The sequence below is a fragment of the Tachypleus tridentatus genome, chromosome 9 (genome assembly GCF_004210375.1).
Source record: "Tachypleus tridentatus isolate NWPU-2018 chromosome 9, ASM421037v1, whole genome shotgun sequence".
Lineage (NCBI taxonomy): Eukaryota > Metazoa > Arthropoda > Merostomata > Xiphosura > Limulidae > Tachypleus > Tachypleus tridentatus.
The window spans coordinates 52,025,493-52,048,378 of NC_134833.1; the positions used below are offsets into that span (position 1 = coordinate 52,025,493).

The 22,886-nt window shown below is 30.1% G+C and overlaps 1 pseudogene across 1 annotated transcript in view; it reads right to left on the reverse strand.

Moving 5' to 3' along the window:
* Nucleotides 1–4,182: 4,182 nt before the first annotated feature.
* Nucleotides 4,183–22,886, reverse strand: part of LOC143225252 (cell adhesion molecule Dscam1-like) — a 62,744-nt pseudogene continuing 44,040 nt past the window's right edge. Inside the window, exons 7-18 of the transcript XR_013013749.1 lie at nucleotides 21,201–21,540; nucleotides 20,403–20,699; nucleotides 19,520–19,705; nucleotides 19,012–19,107; nucleotides 18,709–18,720; nucleotides 18,102–18,193; nucleotides 16,014–16,197; nucleotides 15,499–15,639; nucleotides 12,650–12,683; nucleotides 11,588–11,763; nucleotides 9,861–10,058; nucleotides 4,183–9,185 (exon numbers count right to left, since the gene is read on the reverse strand). The product of XR_013013749.1 is annotated as a cell adhesion molecule Dscam1-like (transcript). The remainder of the gene's footprint in view (nucleotides 9,186–9,860; nucleotides 10,059–11,587; nucleotides 11,764–12,649; nucleotides 12,684–15,498; nucleotides 15,640–16,013; nucleotides 16,198–18,101; nucleotides 18,194–18,708; nucleotides 18,721–19,011; nucleotides 19,108–19,519; nucleotides 19,706–20,402; nucleotides 20,700–21,200; nucleotides 21,541–22,886) is intronic.

The following is a 22,886-nucleotide window of genomic DNA, read 5'->3' on the forward strand; positions in this document are numbered from 1 at the left end:
GAGATAGAAACGTGAAATTGAACTTGATATACCGATAAGAGTACAATATCAGAACAATATGAATATTGCTTAGCGGCCCGACATGGCCAAGTGTGTTAAGACGTTCGCCTCCTAATCCGACGATCGCTTGTTCGAATCCCTCTCGCACCAAATATGCCCGCCCTTTCAGCCGTGGAGGTGTTATAATGTGACGGTCAATCCCACTATTCGTTGGTAAAAGAGTAGCCCACGAGTTGGCGGTGGGTGGTGATGATGGTGACTAACTCCTTTCCCTCTAGTCTTACACTGCTAAATTAGGAACGGCTAGCGCATATAGCCCTCGTGTAGCTTTGCGCGAAGTTCAAAAACAAACTTAACTCACTGATATTAAAAGTAAAGGGGGAAGTTAATTAAAATACATGTTTCAATGAAATTTATGCAATGTCAGTTGAATCGAGTTAGAGATATCAACTAGTTAGTGTGCAATGACGGATATGGTTTTGTTGAAAGACAGAAATCGAGTTCCTAAGGTGTTGAATAATCTAAAAATGTTTTTCGTATTGCACATTATTTAAAGAAAAAATATACCTGAATTAATTTTAGTGATGATTGAAAACTGTTTTATATAATGTTTCTAATTTAAATTAATGATAAAATGCAAAGAAGTACAATTATCTTTGATTTTTATCATGCACAAATTGAGTTTTAATAGCTACGTTGGAATTTAAATTTCAAAGACTCGAAGGGAAGGTAGAATGCTAAACAATCATTTCGTTGTGAATGAAGACTGGAGTATTGTATGAATAGCTAAATATGAAATTAATGTGTCTTCGTTAAAAACAGATGTTACGTCATTATCGGTACAATCTTGGTTATATTGCTTAAACTTTCTTTCATGTTACTTATATTCTAGCAGCAATGTTTTAGCAATCTTGAATACCTGATATTAAATTACACTACAAACTATTCAGAATTTCATTCTGATTTGTTATTTTTGATTTAATGTGAACTTGTAACATGGAAATTTCAGTCTCATCTGCTCCACTTCTTCCCATCAGATGACAGGCCTACTTATTACATATTTTGCTATTATGGTCCAGTTCCACCAACCGTACAGTTAAAGACAACGGAACTGTGCTGACGATGTCCACACGGTATATAAACATTTATTGATTCATGACATATAAAAGCTGATTATTCCATTATATAGGTAGTACATCAGATGTAAAAATGAATAATGAAATTAGGTTTTTGTTGTTTCATTATGAGCTGTAAAAACGTTCCAATGGTGAGGTGGGGTTTAAATTAGATTTTTACTGAATCTGAATATATTAATTACTTATTTATAAATATCATAATACGTAAGAAGTTTCTTGAAAATTTATGTTAACAATCTTTTTATAAAGCAATCACTAAGTCATTAAAAAAATAGCAATGAGAAACAAAACGAGGAGGGTAAAATTAAAAACTCTATTTTTCTGAATAAATATACAGGGTGGCCCGTAAGATCGTACCCATCCACATGTTATCATGTTATATTCAATTACGCATGTATTATAATTGTTTTTCTTTTTTCTTGAGAAATATGGCCGATTTAAGCCCATTTACACTTGAAAATGTCTCACAGAACATGGCGTCGCATAATTTTATGCAGCGAGAATGAGGGACAGCACACAGATACAGTGCATACATAAGATTTATGGATGGGTAGGGATAATATATATATATACAACTTAGGATAAAATACTGTTTTGCTCGTTATACAAAAGTAAAAGAGGAGGAACATTACGATGCACGAACGAAACAGCTTCCTGAGTGTACTTTAGTAAGTAATGTATGTTTAGTACAGTGTAAGAGCAAAACTTTGAGAAGAAAACTGTGCAAACAAACCTAAATAGGTAGACCTAGTAGATTTCAATATCAGCCCTAGTATAACTGTGCAAACGAACCTAAATAGGGAGACCTAGTAGATTTTAGTATCAGCCCTAGTATAGACTTTATATACTGTACTTCTTAAATGATAATATGCTTAGTGGTATTAAAATTCAGCTACTGATTTTTCTTTTTTTAAATGAACCATTAGCAAACAGAAAGAGGCTTAACTATTCTACACAGCATTAACGCATTCTGGTGTTACCTTGAACTATCAGCTGTTGTTTCTTTATTTAAGTATATTTCCTACTAATGATTAACTGAACTATTTCAGTACTATGTCTGCTCTCAATAATGCTACGAATACTATACCAAAAAATAATTAAATTGATAAGAGAAAAAAAAGTTACAAAACATTTGATTGATACTTAAGCAAATGTCGGATATCAATTTCTAAGCTTTGGAGAGCAGATAGGAGATAGCAAAAAGAACAAACAGCAACTATTTGTTATCTGGTTGTTGCTCAGTAGCTTGCGATTTTCTGTCGCTTAGTCATTCGAGTTTCTTTTAACGTGCGTGTGATATTACAATTATTAAGTCATGAATTATATATCAGAAGGAGCTTTTTTTATCGACTGTACGTATTAAACTTTTGTTTATTCTGTTCACAACACTAAGTTTATTTGCTGTCAGCGGGTGAGTTAATAAAAGGAATCGTGTGAGAATCTATAATAACATAATAATTTTGAACCTAAATAATTCACATATTTAAGCTATTTTAATAGGTTTGTTTTCAACAATCCACGTGAGAGTTGACAAATTTTGCTTTCAAACCAGTTTTTTAAAAAAGAGGATATTAATAGTGCTTTTATCTGACAACAACTTGCGTAAAACTTAAAACGCGTTTCATAAAGTAAATTCTCAATGAACTGTTAACTTAATAAATAAATAAAGCTTTCAGGTCTAAGTATTGAAATTCATTCCACCTACAAGAGAGAAGGGAGTCATTAAAATAGGTATAAGTGAACAAAAGTTTCACTATGTATAACCGATAAAATACTTGTGTGAATATTGCTAAGCCTGTTATGTGTTGTTATATGTTCTCTCCAGTTATCAGCCTATATTTGTATAAGAAGGGTAAACCGAAAAATAGGATTTTGAATAACATTGTTTTTTGTTGTTTTGATTCCCCTCCCCTGGAGTGTTATTAGTCTGTTTAGTAAATATAAATCAAATATCGCTTATAACATAGAATCTATGGGTGCTCAGAAAGAAAGGGGATTTTCGTTTTGATACGTAGCCAATTTAATTACTGAAGAAATATCGAGTTTACGAAACAGCTTCTTGTGGGGATATATACGTGGAATACTTTACGTGATCACGTCTCACTTTTAGAGGAAATGTTATACTCAAAAAATAAATGTGATATTCCCTCAAAACATTGTTTCAAGAACGGTGTATAGGAGTTTATTTCTTAAAGGCGAACCACATCAAATGACAATAACTATTTGCATGATGTATTTCCTTAGTAGTTCTGTAGGTTTTATCATATCGTATTTAATAATATGAACTGCTGGGTTACGAATCTGATTTTGACAACTACTTTAAATGAATAAACGATCTGGGAGTGCTGAGAAAAGGGTTCACGTTTAGGATAGGAAAGGCCTGTAAATTTGAACTTCTTAGCCACAAATATTACTTATGAGAAATATAAGGCTTGGCATCATTATGTCACAGTAACGAACGGATGTTGTTTTATTCATCAGTCACTATTCATTCATGAAGTGCCGTTTTTTTCTAACATCTTTGTTCTTCGCTAATTGTAAAGTAAACAAACTGATAAAGTTGAAGATTTAGTTTAAAATATTGCAGGAAAAGGACTACCTATTAATTGACAGGATTGTTAGGATTAATTCACAAGCCTTATTTTTTAAAACTGTATTAAAGAACTCATCTAACTGTATTTGTGAAGAAATGAATTACTACCAGAATGAGTTATTAAGGTACAAATACACACAAAAGTACTTGAAAGTGAGTACTGACTAGTAGCTGACAGTATCATTTTGACACATGAAGTGTATTTGATGAAAAGTTAATGTTAAAACAAAGATGTGGTACCAACTTAAATAATGTTGAATATTTACATCTCACTAGATAATAATACCAACGTTGTATTGCAATATATGTCTTTGTGGGCGTATTTTGGTATAGTACGTGGATGCAAAATAAATTGACACTTTATCAGATTGTCTTCAGTATTTTGTTTTTGAAGATTTATTGTGAAGTCAATAAATTTAGGGAGAATGCTGCTAGAGTGAACTGAGTGAAGCCTTTTTTAAAGAAAAATGTTATTTATTTTTTACTTTCATACAAGAGTCTAAAAATCAACAAACTCTAAATACAAAATTTTATAATTTCTATATTTACATGTAAAAAAGCAAAAAAAATCGGGTGAAAACAGACTATATAATAACTTTATGGAAAAATTTCCTTCAAGAATTTATATACAAATGAGCACTTTCATAATATAAAATATGCTATTCAAACTAAAATTAAGTTTTCTGTATGCTGCAATAATTAGCAAAAAACGTTAAGTGATTACAAAATGGAATGGTTACATGTAAAAATGTACATACAAAAATACAACTTATTTGCATTGTTTGTTGTTTCTCAAAATACCAAGCAACATTCTTTCTATTAAATTGTTGTAAAGAAATTTGACAAAAAATTATATTACACGGAAATTTAATATTGAAACTTTAAAACGTACGTTTTAACTCAAGAAATTAATACTTTCATACCTTCCTCCTCAAAAGTAAAGACACTTTAACACGTATGTTATTTAACACAAATGTTATTCATTAGAAATACAATTTACTGCCTTTCTTTTATGTTTAATTTTGATTTAATACAATATTTAGAATATCACTTGTTACAAAAATGAGCCTTATCTTTTTTTTTTTTTAAGTAGCCATATTCAGAATTAAGTTTTTAAAGTTACATTGTCAAATTAACGACATTCATAGCCAAGCAAGTGCATTTTGAAAACTTATGTTTATATATGGAGTAAATGAACAATTTTCATACGTGATCTCCATTATTTACAAAGTATGCATTACCAGATTAAAACACCGAATCCTTCACGTTCCTAGTAATGGTGACATTAGTATCACAGCGTAAGCAACTTGAAATTTAGAACTAATGTTACATATTTGCATATCAAAGTTAAAATAACAGTCAAGCTGTATATTCCAAACACATGCTAGTGACAAATAAGATATGGAACTGATCACAGTGTTTTGTTTTTATATGTTTTTTACAACCGCCTTGGAAACCAATATAAGCGGACGCAATGACTCAAAAATTCATTTGTAATGGGAAATATTAAGTCATAGTTTCATTTCGAGTTTACCTACCAGTTAAGTTTATTTCATTACAATGTAAATCTTTCAAAGCAACATTTGTTTTTAGAGCAGGTTCAACGTTTCGATCACTGTTGCGATCATTTTCATGATAAATAACTTAGTCAGTTCTCGTTGTTTAACAGATGTAATTTATTGCTCGACATAACCTGGTCAACAAAATCTGCGCATTGCCATGGCAAAAAAAACAAAAAACACACAAACCACGAACCCTTTGATTCACAGTCCGGTACCACAACCACAAGGCTTCAACTGAACTAACAAAATAATTATGTCAAAAAAAAAAGGAAAGTACAACTGCACACCAATAAAAAATGCTTTTCCAAAGCATACACTGAACAAATAAAAATAAAACTATGCAGATACTGAACTTTTCCACACAATAATTTTGACTTTAAAATACAAAACTTTTACTACAAATTGGGGTTTAGATTGTTTATTGACATTGCTATATGCAACTGAGCAAAAGGGGAAACAAGTATTTAGTTTCTCACAACTCAAATGATAAGCATTTGATCTTATTGTTTGTGTTTAAGAGCAAAGCTACACAATACGATATCTGGCCTGTGCACATCAAGTTCAAACTTATCGTTTAATCATAAAGGCATTTTGATTTTATCTTGAAAGGTTTTGAATTACCCATTAGGTTATTTATTGTGATTAATATTACAACACAAAAATACGCTCAAATGTAGCCTATATCAAAATGTAGTTTTTTTCTCTTGTGTAACAATATTTAACGCGGTTCTATTGAACCTGCAGTACCAAAGAGATCAGTTCTACAAAAAGTATGTTTTAAAATTAATTTTAACCTTTTAATGATCACAATGAACACAGGATTACAAATAAAACGCAAATACGTTTTTAACACATGTGATGGTTTATCTGGTGTAAGATTTGTACTCCAGTTTTCGTTTGCTGAGCCCTAACTACACTGTCAGTCTAGGGTGAAGCAAATAAGGAAACAATTGGTTTGATCATGTTATAAAAAAGAAATATATTCTATATTCTGAACAATGTTACCCCTCTTTACAAACTTACAAGGACAAAATAATTACCTTACCATATGTATCAAATATTAGGGTAAACTGGAAAACTAAGACGTTTAACTTAGAAAATACAACAGCAATACAGTTTTCAAATCTTTCCACTCTTTTAACATATTCTTACTCGGGCAAAATAATTTTAAATTAACCTAAAACGTTGTTATTACTTGAACCTTCATGCTGAAAAAAATATTTAATTTATTAGATGAGGCAGCCTAAATGGACCAATAGGCTCCTTGTTTTTAAATTTCATGTGTCAAACAAAATGACTGGTTCATATCCACAAGACTGACCAGTGGCGTAGACAAACTCTTAAAAAGTTGCTTTGGCTCAACCAAAGCAAATCACATTACAGATAGCATGTTGGTATGGTCCCTTTGTATGTGTGTATGCAATACTTGACTGAGACTGTGGCTAAAGATATGTATAATATTATGGCATTTTACTGTACATAAGTAAATGAAAACAAAAGTAATTTATAACCAATGCACAAGGATCATTTTAATTTGGAAAACTCAAGAATATACTTAATTACATAATAACATGTGACTCCTTTAGCTCATTGATTATAAGGTCTCTTTTTTCACTCTTCTTACAACCCATACTGCAACAAACTAGTTTTTTTTTCACTTCAGCTCCTTTATAGATAGAGATTTTACCATCACTTGTCCAAGCGTTGGCTGGATATATGCCAGGCAAGGCCTAGCATTGGGCATACCACTGGTCTAAAGAGCAAATACATCAGACATACAATACAGATATGTCAGTGGTAGCCAAAAATTACAGTGAAAATTAAACATTACCCCATTCTTAATTTTAAAATCATAAAACCTATGAATACAGATTCTAACATGAAGAAAAATTCAAGAAACAATTGTAATCATAACACTGCCTGTGGTTCTTCCCACGTGTCGGATGGACTGAATCAACATACCGCTACCATTCATAATAATAACAAAGTATCAAAAGAAAATTAGCATATACATACCTTGTGAACTACAACAATAACATACTAACTATAGTTGCAGGTAGCAATAGAATATTAGTGCTAGTAGTGCTAAAATCACAAGTATAGTGTGTCTTGATAATGGTATTAATATAATGGGGTAATCTCCCTTAAACACAGATAGGCATATTCAAAATTTTATAACCTGACTGAGTCGATATGTTCATATGCCTATGATCTTAACCCTTAATTTTGGAGGATTCTACCATTTTAAAAGTTTTTTTTTGCTGCATAAAACACTTTTTTTAACAAAGTTTATAATATAATTTTCCAATTAACTAGATTGCACCAGTTACCTTTTTAAGTTTATATTTTATGGACAGCAGTCTAGTTAGGCCTAAGTATGCCTTCACAAGAGTTGAAAGCTTGGACTTGGGCATCTGTTAGGTTAAGTTAGAAGGCCTATCTTAACCTGCAGATCCAGTATATATGGTTTGCATCAAATATATCCTTAAACATGTAAAAAATCTAGGTGCATTTAATTTAATATAAAAAGAATGGTTATTTATTGCTACACATTTTAATTGTACAATAAAGGTTAATAATGACAAAAACAACCCATTAACAATGACATCGAGCACTTTATTTTGATAAATTCTTCAGTAAAGAGAACATACACTAAAAATGTAAATAATTTTTCTAAATTTAAAATTCAATAAAATAATTGAGAAATTTGGCTGAACAATCCCTTGATGAAAACAAAATTTTACACATTTATTAAAAATTGTAAAAATATTAGTTGAAAGAGTTGCTTTTAAAGAGCAAAAATGTTAGAGTACAATGTTCCTGTGCAAATGTGATACTGTTATTCATAATAATTCTTGGACAACCCCCCCCCTGAATATCTGTTTGAAGTTAAAATAACCTCAATGACCACAGCTTGATCACCATTACAATCAAAGATTAGCCAGCACCAGATAATAAAATATGAATGAAATATATTTCATAATGACCAAACTATTTCTGTTAAGGCATTTGCCCATGGTTCTATTCTGTTATTCATAGCAAGCCAAATTCAAACAAACCATACAAAACTGAAGTTTACAATAAAAATGGACATAATTATCCATTTCTGGCTGGAATCAGAGCATGAACACACTTACTAAAGTCTATGCTCAAATGAGCTAAAGCTCTGGTATTGTACTATATTCTTTTAATATTTTACAATTTTTTATGTACAAGTTCTGTCACTGAGCCATTGCAAAGTAAGCTTTTTATAGCAGTTCTTAATCCATAAATTGGTAATAATAAGTTCACAATGTTGATTATTTAATGACACATTCCTCTTTATTTTTGTTTAACTAAGAATTATTCTGGCAAAACTCAGTTAAATAGCTTTTGTTTTAAATGTTGTTTTTTTCACATTTGAGTATTAATAAGTGTTTATACATGGCTGGTTTACTTTCAGCACTCCTGACAAATACATGGCTTCTTTCGTCTCAACACAGGGCTTGCTTCTGTTTTCACTTGTGGAATGTGACTGACTCATTTATGCTAGGTAAATTTGCATCATCTTTCCACAGAAAGAAGGCTTAGTGAAAGAAAAAAATGCCCCAATTTAAACCTACAACATAACCAGTATAATAGGATCATTATGTTATTCATTAAGATAATTCACAAGCTCCTCCCTTTAGTCCACATCCTTATGTGACTGCAATACAACTCACTTTCCTTTGGTAACCACAACACTATAACTTTCTCACACAATAATTTCTCGTACAACTCTGCGATTGCGGGAGTTAGGGGTGGAATATCCACTTTCTAAACTTTCATCAAAGCTAAGGGAGACTTGCTGTGTTTTATCTTCATCACCCAGGGCATAAGGGTCTGGGAGCCCACTGACATCATAGTAGGGGGATTCTAGAAATAGAAATTTTAATTACTATTTATTATGAAATATATGAAGACAAGTAACAATGCTTTTTAAGTGTTACTCAAATGAATATTAAATGTTTTTGGTAATCAAAGAAACTGTCATCTTTAAAAAGTTATGCCAATGTCTACCACCATACATTTGAAAGAATCATTGTAAATTATTTATGATTTCTTTCAAGCATTGTAAACAATATGGTTCATTAAAAACAAATGGTAGAGTTTCATATTAATGATGAATTAAAAATATATTTAAGCTATTAATAAACAAAGAACTTATAGTAGACAGCTAACAATGGTATTGAGCCCAGCAGAAGGCTGATCTTTATATTAAGTCCTTGAACTAATTAAAAAGAACTTTGTAATAAAGGAGATTAAAAGCTGTGTGTAGTTGGCAAAGGTGATATAATATGCCATTGTTTTTATCATTTCAAATATCTGTAAAATGTATTGTTATTATCCGAAGTATGCTTTAAGAACCATATTAGTTGATGCCTCACTTCTCAGCTCATATTGATATTTATTGAAATCTAATGTAATTAAGAAACATACAAACAAAAATATATATCCTGATTACATAAATTACTTTACATTGGTGTTATAAACAACACACAAGATATCACATACAACAATGTAATCCATTTTTTTTTATCTCATACTTACGTAGATGTTCTCTGTTTTTCATATTCATAATATCTTCTGTCAGTGGCTGATAGTCTTCTGGATAGTAGTAGCCATTAGGTAAGCCACCATCATAGGGGTTGTAGGAGCCCTCAGGAGGTAATTCTCCCCCTCCTTTCATCCACAGATCTGAATGGCTATCATTACCACCTACTTCTTGCTCTGGCAGGTACATCATTGCTTGAAACAAAAAGGAAGGTGGAAGGTTAATTTTATAATTAGCACATAAATTTTAAAGATAATATGCATGTGACATGCCCATTAGCTACAATTCTTAACTATTTTATTAGTAAATAACATCTTGCTTTTTAAAATAACTTTAAGGCCTAGAGTAAACTATCTATAAGCTTTTTGTCTAAATTATATATTTCAGGTAGACAATTTTCACTTAGTGGGTAAAAACAAATAATATATGTCATATTTGTGATAATTATTGCTTTAAAATATATCAAAACATTTGACGTGGTAATTTGTTTTCATTTACTGGTAAAGAGTGATTGTCACTACCACAGCTTTACGACTATATCTAGATTCTTAAAGTATTCTATGCTGTACTTATTGAGGCTTTAGCTTTTAATCTGAAAATGTGCTCTGTTTAAGTTGGAGAAAAAAATGCTACTTTTGCTCTATTTACAAATCTGAAAGACAATTTTTTTTAATACTCAGTCTACAAGGTGATGAGATTGAATGTTGGAGATCAAGTGGGCTACAGAGGAATAGTAGAGTTTCTGGTATTCAAATAAGAACTAAAACATATTCTAATAAAGGGCTGAACCTATTAACCTAAAGAAAAAAAAAGAAAAAAAAAGACATTTATGTTAAAAAAATTCCCTTTTAAAGAGTATTTGGTCACAAAGATGTGGAGTTTTGGGAATCAGCTGGACTGTATTTCTCATGCAAAAAGTAGTAGTGTTTATGTTGGTATACCATGATTGGTCAAATGTAAAATTAAACCCTGACTGATTTAAATAAGAAATGAAACCATTAATTAGTCTATATTCCTCAATGTGCTGAGCCAGTGATGCTGTCCTGGTTCAACTGTTGCTGCTACTACTGTTATCCATCCCATATCAAACTAGCTCTTGTGACTGATTTGACAAGTATTCATCTGTGATTACGAGTAGAAACCACTACAACAAAGATGATGATGATTGGACTTGTGATGCCTTTGCATACATTGGTGGTGTATGAATTGCCATGAAAGGGAATTATAAGCAATATTAACACACTTTGTATGCCAATCTACAAATTTCTCATCAAATAATGATTTATATCGTGAGAAATCATGAAAACCACGGAGAAAACATCTATATAGGGCTGAAGAACCAGATCTTGTACAGTGGAACATGTGTTTTTTGTTTGTTTGGGATTTTGGATGGGGTAGATATAGGTTTTATTCCCTCATAGCCTGGAAACTAGTCAATTCAAATTCCAGATACTACAAGGGTTGAAACCTCTACTCAGAATTTATTTTACAAAAAAGATTGCATAATGTAATTTTTAAGAGATGCATATATATATAAAACAGTAATAAACAATTTCATAAAAATGCAAGTATACCTATTTATTCTTTTATCCTTAAGCTCAGAATCTTATAAAAATATAACATCGTGTATGGTGATTTTAGTTCATCAATACGTTACATATGCTGATAGATCATAAAATGAATATTTTTTATACCACCAATAATTAATATACAGACAACTTACCATTAGCATGATGTGAATTCAGAGATAAATGACCATTCATCAGTCCCCCATTAACACCATGAAGAGAATGTGCATACATTGGAACTTTACTAACATCATCTAATGTTTCTTCCACACCTTTATTACCAATTGTACCATGTGCATAATATGGAGGGGATATTGCATTTGGTGGGGAACTGAAATAACAAATAATTTTAATTTTTGTTAACTAGACTTTTATTTGAATGGCAAAGATTCTGATTTAGTATTCTTCTCAAGAATATTACAAGTTCTTACTTGACTGTTAACATCTCATCTTAATCAAAACATTTCACTCATACAAGTCCTTAGGAAAAAGATAAATCATGTTTGGTAGTAGTCACATAAAATAAATAACGAAAACAAAACAAAAACTCATCTCTGTAGCTATTTAAAAATGTTTGACTATTATATTAAAGGAAGAACCACCAAAAAGCAATAATTAGGTGGTTTTAAGCTAAATATGTTATTACAAGTTATTTGGTTAGAAATGTTAGTCAATTATATGATCTAAGATCTCAATAAGAATTTTTCTTATTGTCAAATATACACACAAACCTTAAAATGATATATAAATTCAAGTAAAGGGGTAATCTTCAAAGACATTACTTCCAGGTGGTAATTTTATGTAATTAAATGGGCACATATTAAACATAAATACAGGAGGCTAATTACAACATTGAAATCTTTGACTAACAATAGATGATCTTACATGTGTTTTTTAACTTTAAAAAGAGCACACAAAGGTCTGTAAGAAAGGAAATAAGGATAGCATTACTGGAATGCAAAAGCCTACATTATCTTTATGTGAAAAAAGTACAAAGCTAATCAAGCTTATAGAATATAGAATTATTTGTATTTCTTCTTTCCAGTTCCATATAGATGGTCTTCCAAAAAAATTATTTTACATGGTTTTGACAGGTACAACCTTATGCAATAAACAAATTAGAGTTCAGCAAAAGATTTCATGATAGAAATATACAAAATATTCTCTTTTCAAGAAACTAAATAAAATACATAGAGAAATTTAACTTCTATACTTACTTAGTTGATTTCATTTCATAATCTCTTTTATCAGCTGCAACAAAAATAACAGAGAACCAAATAAACATTGAGGTTTTTACGAGAATGTAACAATTTCAAAAATATTTATTTGAATAAGATGAGGTCAGGTAGAATGTACTACACTATTAATAATAATAATAAATATACAGTCACACTGAGATTAAATAGAGTTTACAAAATATTATTCATAATAATAATAAAAAAGTAATATGGACAGGTGTGATTAGGTATATAATATAAAAGTTTTTATAAAAGGATTTAAGAGAACTAGCCCAAATCATCTAAAAAAAAGTAACATTTGACAACTTTGTAATCTATTCTTCAATTAGATACATCTTACACAACAATATTAATAATAAAAGTAACTTGAATAAGCTGAGATTAGCTACATCTTACACAACAGAATTAGTAATAATCCATGATGAAGAGAATAATATATACGTAAAAACAGATGGTATGGGTAGAGAAGTGAACAACGTTTCGGCCTTCTTTGGTCATTGTCAGGTTCACAAAGAAAGAAAGAGGTAACTGGTCAGTTTTTACATATATAGAATTAGTAATAATATAATAAGTCATTTGGAAAGACTATAATTAAAACAGAACTTACACTGCTTTTGTTTTAGAAGCAGAATTAATACTACTGTTGAGGGACTATCTTTTATATCAAGGCAATGAATGTAGTTTTTGTACACTTTTCTACTATATTACTGATGCATTATGCTATAGGAAAAATTGATGCTTAGAGCAAAACTAAAAACATCAAATTCCTTGCTCTGAATAACTTTTTTTTATGTACTTTAAGATATATTATAGTATAATTTACTATTGTTTGATAACACATTAACCATTTTCAAAATAGAAGGCCTTGTTTCTAAAGTTTGGGCACCAGATGAATACATTTCTTTTAATGTTTAACCTATGCAAAATTAAATGTTTTTTCTTGACACTGTTTTTACTTTGATTCACACATTATTTCACTAAATTACACAGCTTTGAATTTGTGACAAGAAATTGTACAAGTTTCATTTGATAAGACAAAATGTTAAGGTGGGAGAAGGCTTGTATCTGATGACTATATGTTGCTAAATTCTGCATTTTCTTTACTTTTTTACTGATGAAGATTTAAGAAATATTCCTCATCTTTAACAGTTGATAGAGGGAAACAAAGTCAAACAAGATGAATGCATTAATTCTTAGTTTGTTAAGAAAAAAATTAGGAAGTTTAAAAAAATGACAAGGTTCCTATGCCAGAAAATATTTCACAAGAGTTTTGAAAAAGGTTAAGAGTAGGTTATATGAGCCATTTAATGTTATTTTTTGTAAGCTCTTGAACAGAAGTCCTGAATGGAAGAAATCAGAGGGTTATTATAAATGGAGTTCAGTTAAACTGGACTGATGTCACAAGTGGGTTACCTCTGGGCTCAGTGTTACGAATCTTGCTCTTTTTTAATTACAGCAATGACATAGATGAAGAAATGGTCAGTAAGTCACTTAAATATGTTGATGAAATTAAAATATTGGATTTTGCTATTTGTGAAGTGGATGATGCTGCCTTACAAAGAGATTTAGATCATTTTCTGAGTTGGGCAAATAAATGGCAGGTGGCTTTGCATTATAATAAATGTAGGTGGGTAATTACAATTTTAATTATAAGTATAATGTGGACGGGAATAACCTTTCTCATGAAAAAGGGTGGATATTAGTGTAATGATTGATAAGTTTCTTAAGCTACCAAAAGTTGGCTGCTGTTACAAGTGGTAGATAAAATAGCATTTTAGGTTGTATCTGCAAAAATACTGGATACAAGTCTAAAGAGGTTATAATTCCATTGTATAGGTCACTGGTTAGGCCACATTTGGAATATTGTGTTCACTCTTGGGCTACTTTCCTTATAAAGGACACTGAATTGCTGGAAAAAGTTCAGAGGATAGCTACGAGAATGGTATCTGAGATGGAATAGTTGTCATATGCGGAGAGGTTAAGATCTCTGAAATTGTTTTCTCTTAAAAGAGGAATTAGAGGGAATCTGAGAGAAGGTTTAAGATTGTAAAGGAAATTGATAGTGTTGATGCATCATTTTTTTTCATACTTAATGGTGATAATAGTAGGATTAGATGACATACATATAAATTTTGGCAAGGTAGGAGACATTTTCAGTTAACACAGTTTTATTTTTCTAATGAAAGAGTTGTCTTACAATATTGTGGGGGCAGTAAATGTGAGTTTGAGTGAAAGCTGATAACTATATGAATGATAAGAGTGCCTTTAAGATTATTTTTAATTAATGTATTTAATAATTTTAATTTAGTTTAGAGAACAGAACAGCTGAGATGGACCAATATGCCTCTTGTTGTCCATAAACATTACATTAATCTCATTTTGTACTCTGCCTTCAGTTTTTTTTGGAAAAAAAATGTAGTTTAATGTATTAATTTTAACAAATGTAGAAGAAAATTAATATTAGATAAACTGTTAACAGTAAGTACTATTTACATTGAAAACATTATTTTTAATTATTCAGTTGTTCTTGAAAATAGATAACTGTTTGAGTAAAATACCAAGTAACTGACAACAAAAATATTTAAAATTTACCCAACTGTATCATTACCTAGACTTGCACAACTGTCAAATGTAAACATAAGATACTAAGATATAGAAAACTACTTGGGCATAATTTATTAGTGGGCTGCTCTTGCAACTGTAACTGGGGAAAAAAATCTGAATCCATTGCATATCATTTTGAAACTGATTGATATTTACGCATTTTACCAAAACTATGGGTCTCTGTATAGTAAATGGTATTTTTTATACTTTGAACAAAAAATTACCCTTTTTTACTTTCCTCTTCCAACAACAGCATATGACAACAATCACAAGTAACAAGAAGACTGCAGCTGCAACTGTTGCAATAACAATCATGTGAGCTGTAGAGAGGGGTGGTTTGGCTCCTATTGCCTGAGGAATTCCACCTAGAGGAACACAGAGGAAACTGTAAATAATTGTACAGTATTCATCTTTGAACATTTCTTGAAGGCAACTGTACAATTTATTTTTCCACAGAGCTTCAGAAATTGTTTTCCATCTTATTCAAGAGATGTTTGCATAACCTTACATAATTTTGAGATTAGTTTTTGCAAGATATATGAATGAAGTTAATTGTTTTAGCTGAATAAGTGTAAACACAACCTTTACCTTCATTACACTATATTCACTGCATGTTATTGATGAAGAAGGAACAATAGCCTTACTAATATCAAAAACTTTGGATTATAATTTTGGAATAAGTGCAACTATTCTTTACTAATAAACCAGGTAAACTACACAAATGAACCTTAACACCCACCAATATATGGTTCTGCTAACTTTTCATCTCCACACCATGTCTCATTGCTCTGAAGACACAAAACTATCCGAACGTCACTAAATTCATTGTGATCTGAGTTGATATAAACTTCTACTTCTTCATGTTCCACAGAGATTGTTTTCTGTAATTGCCATTCTGTTTCCCCAGCTGGCCTAGCTTCCACCTGAACAAATTAAATAAATCAAATTATATACCTTCTATATGAAAAGATAGCAACACATTTCATACCAATATATTAGTTATGTTTTCTTAACTTATATATTAGTATGCTAAAATGTTAAAAATTTCATACAAAATAGCAAACATAAATCTAAAATATCTCATAACCATTTCATTGTTTATGACTGATGTTTTCATAATTTATTTTACATTGATTTAAATAGTTTAAAATATTATACATAGCATTTTAACATAACTATAAAACTGTAATCTCAACACTAGAGCTGAGAAGCATCCAATCAAATATACATTTTAACATTTGTAAAATCAGTTTATATGGTAACAGATTGTATGATGAGTATCAGGCAGACAGTAGCACTAGATATATAGGGATGGCTCGGACAGTTCATTAAAATGTTATTTTAAATATTTCCTCAACAGGTCATCAGAACTTTACAATACTATATAGTTTTACTTCTACAACAATAGCTACATAATGATCGAGCCACAAGTTTTAGAGATGTCTGTAAGTATCACAGCAGAAGCTTTGACTTTCTTGTTGTTCTTTCTTATTTTTTATAATTACATGATAACTCAAAAACCAAAACAGTGTTGTCAACCAATTTGATTGAGGTGACATAGTTTCAAACCAAATATCCATTTATATAAGTATTATTAATAAGTAAAAGTAATTTTTAAAAATCTTAATTCTAGTGTAAATTATGTTATCTTTACATCTTGAAGATAAGCTTTCCTACAGAAAACTGATGTTCCTTTGAAAAGTTTTAGTACAGGGTGAAACAGGAATTACCAGCCAGTAATACATAAATAATAAATATTACAGTTGGAACATCACTGTGTTTAGGGCTTGTTTATAAATACAACACTGTATTAAATATATAAATAAAGAATACTTCAAAAAAGGAGTAAATGAATAATATCAATCCTACAAAAACAATGCAAGCAAAATAGCAGATGACACATACATCATCCCTACATAATAGCAGAGATGACATTTGCATCATCCCTACATAATAGCACATAATAGAATTAACATATAACAATATATATATATATAAAACTATTCAATCCCAAATGGGTTTACTTTATCCTATTTTGACTTTTATCATTCTACTATACTGTTTTGCTGTGCTGATATGTATGGATGATGCAAATGCCATCCCTACTATCTTGTTTTTTAAGGAATGATATTAACCATCCCAACATTTACTTCCTTTGTTGGAAAGTTTTCCTTACTTGTAGGTAATATCTTATTCTTAAAACAATACAGTTTTAACACGCATATCTTATCATAACCATATACATTAAAAATCAAAGCATGTTATTTTTATTTTGAAAACTTCAAGCCTATTTTTTTAGTGACAGATATATCATATTCAGCAATATCAGTCTACCAATTTCCCAATTAATTTTCTGAAATTGTAATATTTTCTAGATTATCACAGACACATTTTCAAACTTCAAAACTTATTATTACTATTCTCTGAAGCCACAAATACATTTGATAATTATCCTTATTCTAAGATGATAACACCCGAGGAACAACACATGAAACAAGACTAGATACAAACCACAATAATAATTTTCCAATGCTCCAGAAACAAGACAAATTTAACCTATAATATCATTTTATAATGTTTCAGAAACAAGCCTACATGTAAATAACCATAACCAATTTCTAATGTTTCAGAAATAAGATTACATATTAAACATTGTAGTCACTTTCTAATGTCTCAAATAATAAAAATAAAATATAGGTATATATCTATATTTCTGAGCTATTAAGAAGAAGAAAAGAAACTTGAGTTAAGTTAACATATTAATTTTTAAATGAAAATTAAATTTGAGATAAACATAACTGATCTCTGAAATAAAACTGTCTCTCACCTTAGCAAGTAAACTGAAACTTGTAGGGCTCACTCGAAAAAACACGTGGTGTGACTCCCTGTCGTACTGTGCAACAACTGCACGAGGCATATCTAGAAGGACAAATTAGTGTAATGTCTATATGATATAGTAATATTCATATTAATATGAGAAGTAACATATTAAAATGAATAAGTAAAATTTCTCTCATTAATTTGATGTTATACTATGAAAAATGATATGTTATATTCAAGTATTGAATGTAATATCAGTGATTATTTAAACATTTTTTTTTCTTGCTGTGGCATATCTGTCTAGTATTTTTATTGAAGCTTGGAACTGTTTTTTAAATTAATATTAGTAAAGTACATGTTTAGTTTAAAAAACTAACTTTTACAATTAAATGTTAAATGAATGATAGAAACATGACTTTCAAACAGTTTCCTATGGTTTAGCAAATGGTTTATTCAATTTAGAGTTATTATTATACAACATTTAATAATAAATAAATAGAATACATTTTAATAACTACTTGTTAACCAAGCTTGTACTAGAATTGATTGTGTATTCTGTGAATTACCTATTTATACTTGGAAAAATTAAGTCAGGAAATATTAATTCAGCTTACCTTTTAGGTTCACTGCAAAAGAAGAAATAATACAACAATTAGTAACCATTTATATTTTTTATATTTATATTTTACTAAATAATAAAATATGAGACATGGGATGTCAATATTTTCGTTTGAGTCACATAAACATTAAATTTGTTAAACCAGTCATTTCACTTAATCTGCAATAAATAATAGTTATTTTCATTTTGTAAAATTATATACATATAAAACTTTGACTTTTAAAACCTATTCATTTATAACAGGCTATAAAGACAAATGTTTATAAAAATCACAAATACAAAACAGTTGTAAAATTACCTTTGGTGGAAACAACTATATCATCAGAATATGGACTGTAACCACGTGGATTTATAGCTATGACTTTAAATCTGTAGTTAGTCTTTGACTGAAGTCCTAAAATTTAAAATTCAAATTATCTGGCAACATCATGATTAGAAATATTAAAATCAAAGTAATAAATATTTAAGTTGTACTTTAAGAAACTCAAAAATACTATGTTCCAATATGGTTTCTAGTTTTACTTTCTTATTCCACTAGCTACAAACTTTACTTTTCTTTTAAAGAAAATAGCATAAGAAATCACAACTTTTGTGCTACTTCATATCTGTATTTTTAGCTTATATACCCAAAAATTTCTATATAAAACACATACATACATATATACAAATTTACAAGGCAGTGAGAATTGTTAACTAAATTTAAATGTCAAACTGCATAGTAATATCAATAGATTTTTAAAACTTATTCACAATAATACACGATTATACTACGATAAGAAAAGTACACTAATATGTAATTAAATTACCTGTAATTTGACAAGGGTTCTGGTTACGACAAGATTCATTTTTGGCATGTCCTGTCTCAAGGTTTATGGATGTGACAATAAATTCTGTATTTGAGAATCCTCCATTAAATCCTTCACTCCATCTTAAGGTAATCTGATTGGAGTTAACTTCCATTACACCAAGACCTGTAGGTCTATCTGGGGCACCTGTGACGAAGTAAATTAAAATAACAAGTTAAATGACAAACACTGTCAAAATTTTAGGAATTTTGTTCAACACTTACATTAATATTCTCCCTACCTGTGTATTATTACTTTTTTTATCACAAAAATTTATGTTCTTTCTTGGCTTCTCTATTCCAAATGAATAGTTGTAATGCTTTTGTTTTGAAAGAAAAGTTTCAGCTATACAGCCATTACCTAACAATTTGATGATGTAATTACAAAATTTATAATCCACAGTCCTTGCAACACATCACTGTATATTATAATTTATCTAGTTAGAAAATGGAATATCTATAATTATCCTCTGATTTATGTAATAAAGCTACTTTTTAGTTTATTTTTGACCCATGACATAAGGCTTCACTTATTGCATAACCTCCAACATAAATATAACCAAAGGCTATGCCATTTTATAAAAATTAATAATAAACATCATCCACGTAAGATGCCCATCAATATTAACACCAAAATTTCTATCAGATTTTAAATACTGGGCATACTATTGTCCTCTTTCATAAATACATGCATAAAATATTTTTCCTAATCTGGAAACACAACCATAATATTTTTCAAAAATGTAAGTAATATAAGGAATTATCACAGATGTTCAGGATTTCTATTTTCATTAGAGTACATGTATTTGAACTTGAACATAATAATTGTAAAAAGGGTTTATTACTTTTCCTGACAAGTTTTATGATGGTCTTTTCATCATCACCAACTTGATTCCATGCTTGGCAGGTGTAATCACCATAGTCTGAATCTTTCACATCCCTGATGGATAAAGATCCTACAAAGATGTCTTCCCCAAGATCTGTAACATTGGTCCCATAATTTCCATAATTGTCCAAGATGCGTCCTTTGAAAGACCACTCAAAAGATGGCTCAGGATAAGCTTGCATTTTGCATTGTAGTACAGCAGTTTCTCCACTGTCAAATGCCATGCGATTGTAGGTATGTCTAACAACAGGTGAATCTACATGAAATCGAACAAAACGTTTGATCTATTTTTCAGAAAATGTATATTAGCAGTTGTAATAAAAACTTTCATGATTTGGCTCAAGAAAAAATATTAAAGTTATTTTATAGTATTTTTAATAATATTAATTTCATTATACTTTACTGGTTCATTTAAAAAAAAACACATAACTTGTATATGTCTCATGTAATGATGTAGTTTAATTATTTGATTTAGTTTTACTGTGCACAGTCCAACTCATGCTAGTTTTTAACAGTCATGAAACTAAGAACGTTAGCTTGAATTCAAAATAATTTAAACGTTTAGGCACAAATCAGCAAAAATGAATAAAATGTTAAGACTTTAAACTCAAAAACATGTTTCTCTTAAGATGTAAATATTTAAATACAATATTGAGAATTTAAAAATAGCTAATGTGAAAAATTCTACAAAATTATATGAAAAAAATATTCTCATTGAACATTTAGATTAATGTTAGCGTAAAATAAAAAGTCTTACGTTCTAATCGAAGCATCATTTCAGATTTTGCGGGTTCTCCAAATCCGTTATCAAACTCACAAGCATATTTCCCCCTGTCGGTAAGAGAAAGAGTTTCTCGTGTTCTACCCGGACCTCGATAGGTCAAAGTACTTTGCACAGAGTATGCATTCTTATCTTCTATGTAGTCAGAAATTTCAATAGAAAATAAATCTGTGTTCTTAGACATTTCTTGTCCATTTTTTAGCCACCCGGACCTTAGGTTTGGGTTTCCCACGAGCCTTACAAGTAATACTGAAACTGGCATCGCCATCTCGCTTGATTACTTGTGGCCTCAGTGGTATGACAACGGATGGTGGTTCTAATAATAATAATAATAATAAAACTTATTACAACAACTAGATTAATAAACACTCTATTCATGCATATAAGTTCGGCTTAACAAAATATATGACACATTTATAGCATGGTCTGTTTTCAACAAACAGAGCTTTTAGGTATTTTATGTTGTTATATATATATATCAGTGGTTTTACTCACTTGTAGATATTTTCAATTCATAACATGCCATGGTTGCCATTAACCAATAAAACATTATAAACAAATAATGTATCAATGTATTTATAGTGATATCTACAATATGAAAATTTCATAGTTTATAGGTTTTAATTTCCAACAACGAACAGTTAGAGTAATTTGGGAGGCAAAATCACGTTTCTAGAAGGTAAGGTTTGTCTAGATATCAGCATCGTAAAGTAATCGACCTCAGACTAGGGGTCTCAAACTTAGTCTGTGTGATTATACATATTAATTAGTAGATAATAATGATCTATCTATTTATCTATTGTACCTTCCTTACACGAATTACACACTCACACTCAAAACAGAACACACTACGTACAACCTTCTAGAGAACATCTAGTTAAAGCTGCTCCCAATTTTAATTTATTCAAATGAGATTCAGTACAATTTATCTTTTGAAATACAATGATAATTAACATTACTCCTAATTCTTCACACCGTCCCTGGTGGCTCAGGGGTAAGCCTGTGTGCTTATAAAGCTAAAAATTAGCTATAGATAGCCCTAGTGTAACTTTACGCTAATCAACAATCAAACAAAATCTCACTCCTATCAAATTAGTAGCATTTTATCATATTAATACTTTTAATATGTTGTATTAAAAATAAGGCTTTTTCACAACAAAAAGTTTTAATTGAACCATGCACACACAAATGCAAGGGAAGAAAGAGGGAATTTGTCTCTAAAAACATATTTCTTTATTCATTCACCATATATATACACCCTTGATTTAGATTCTTCACACCCGAAGAAAGTGCTGTGGACACTCAAACACATATGTGTGTTGTTTTTTTTTATAACAAAGCCACAATGGGCTATCTACTAAGTCCACGGAGGGGAATCGAATCCCTGATTTTAGTGTTGTAAGTTCGTAGACTTACCACTGCACTAGCGGGAGACCGAAATACATCTAATTAACACAGCAGTGTAGCATGCAAATACCTCAGTTTTATTCAGTGACGTCTAAAAAAAGGCAAACCTTAAACATTACCACCCTCTACTGGTATATAATTGATTATTAATTATCTTTAAATTGTGTCATATAAAATTATTGTTATTTGTTATCTTCACTATGGGGTACTTTGAAGTATTTTTAATACAATACTTCGACTGGTAACATTAGTTAC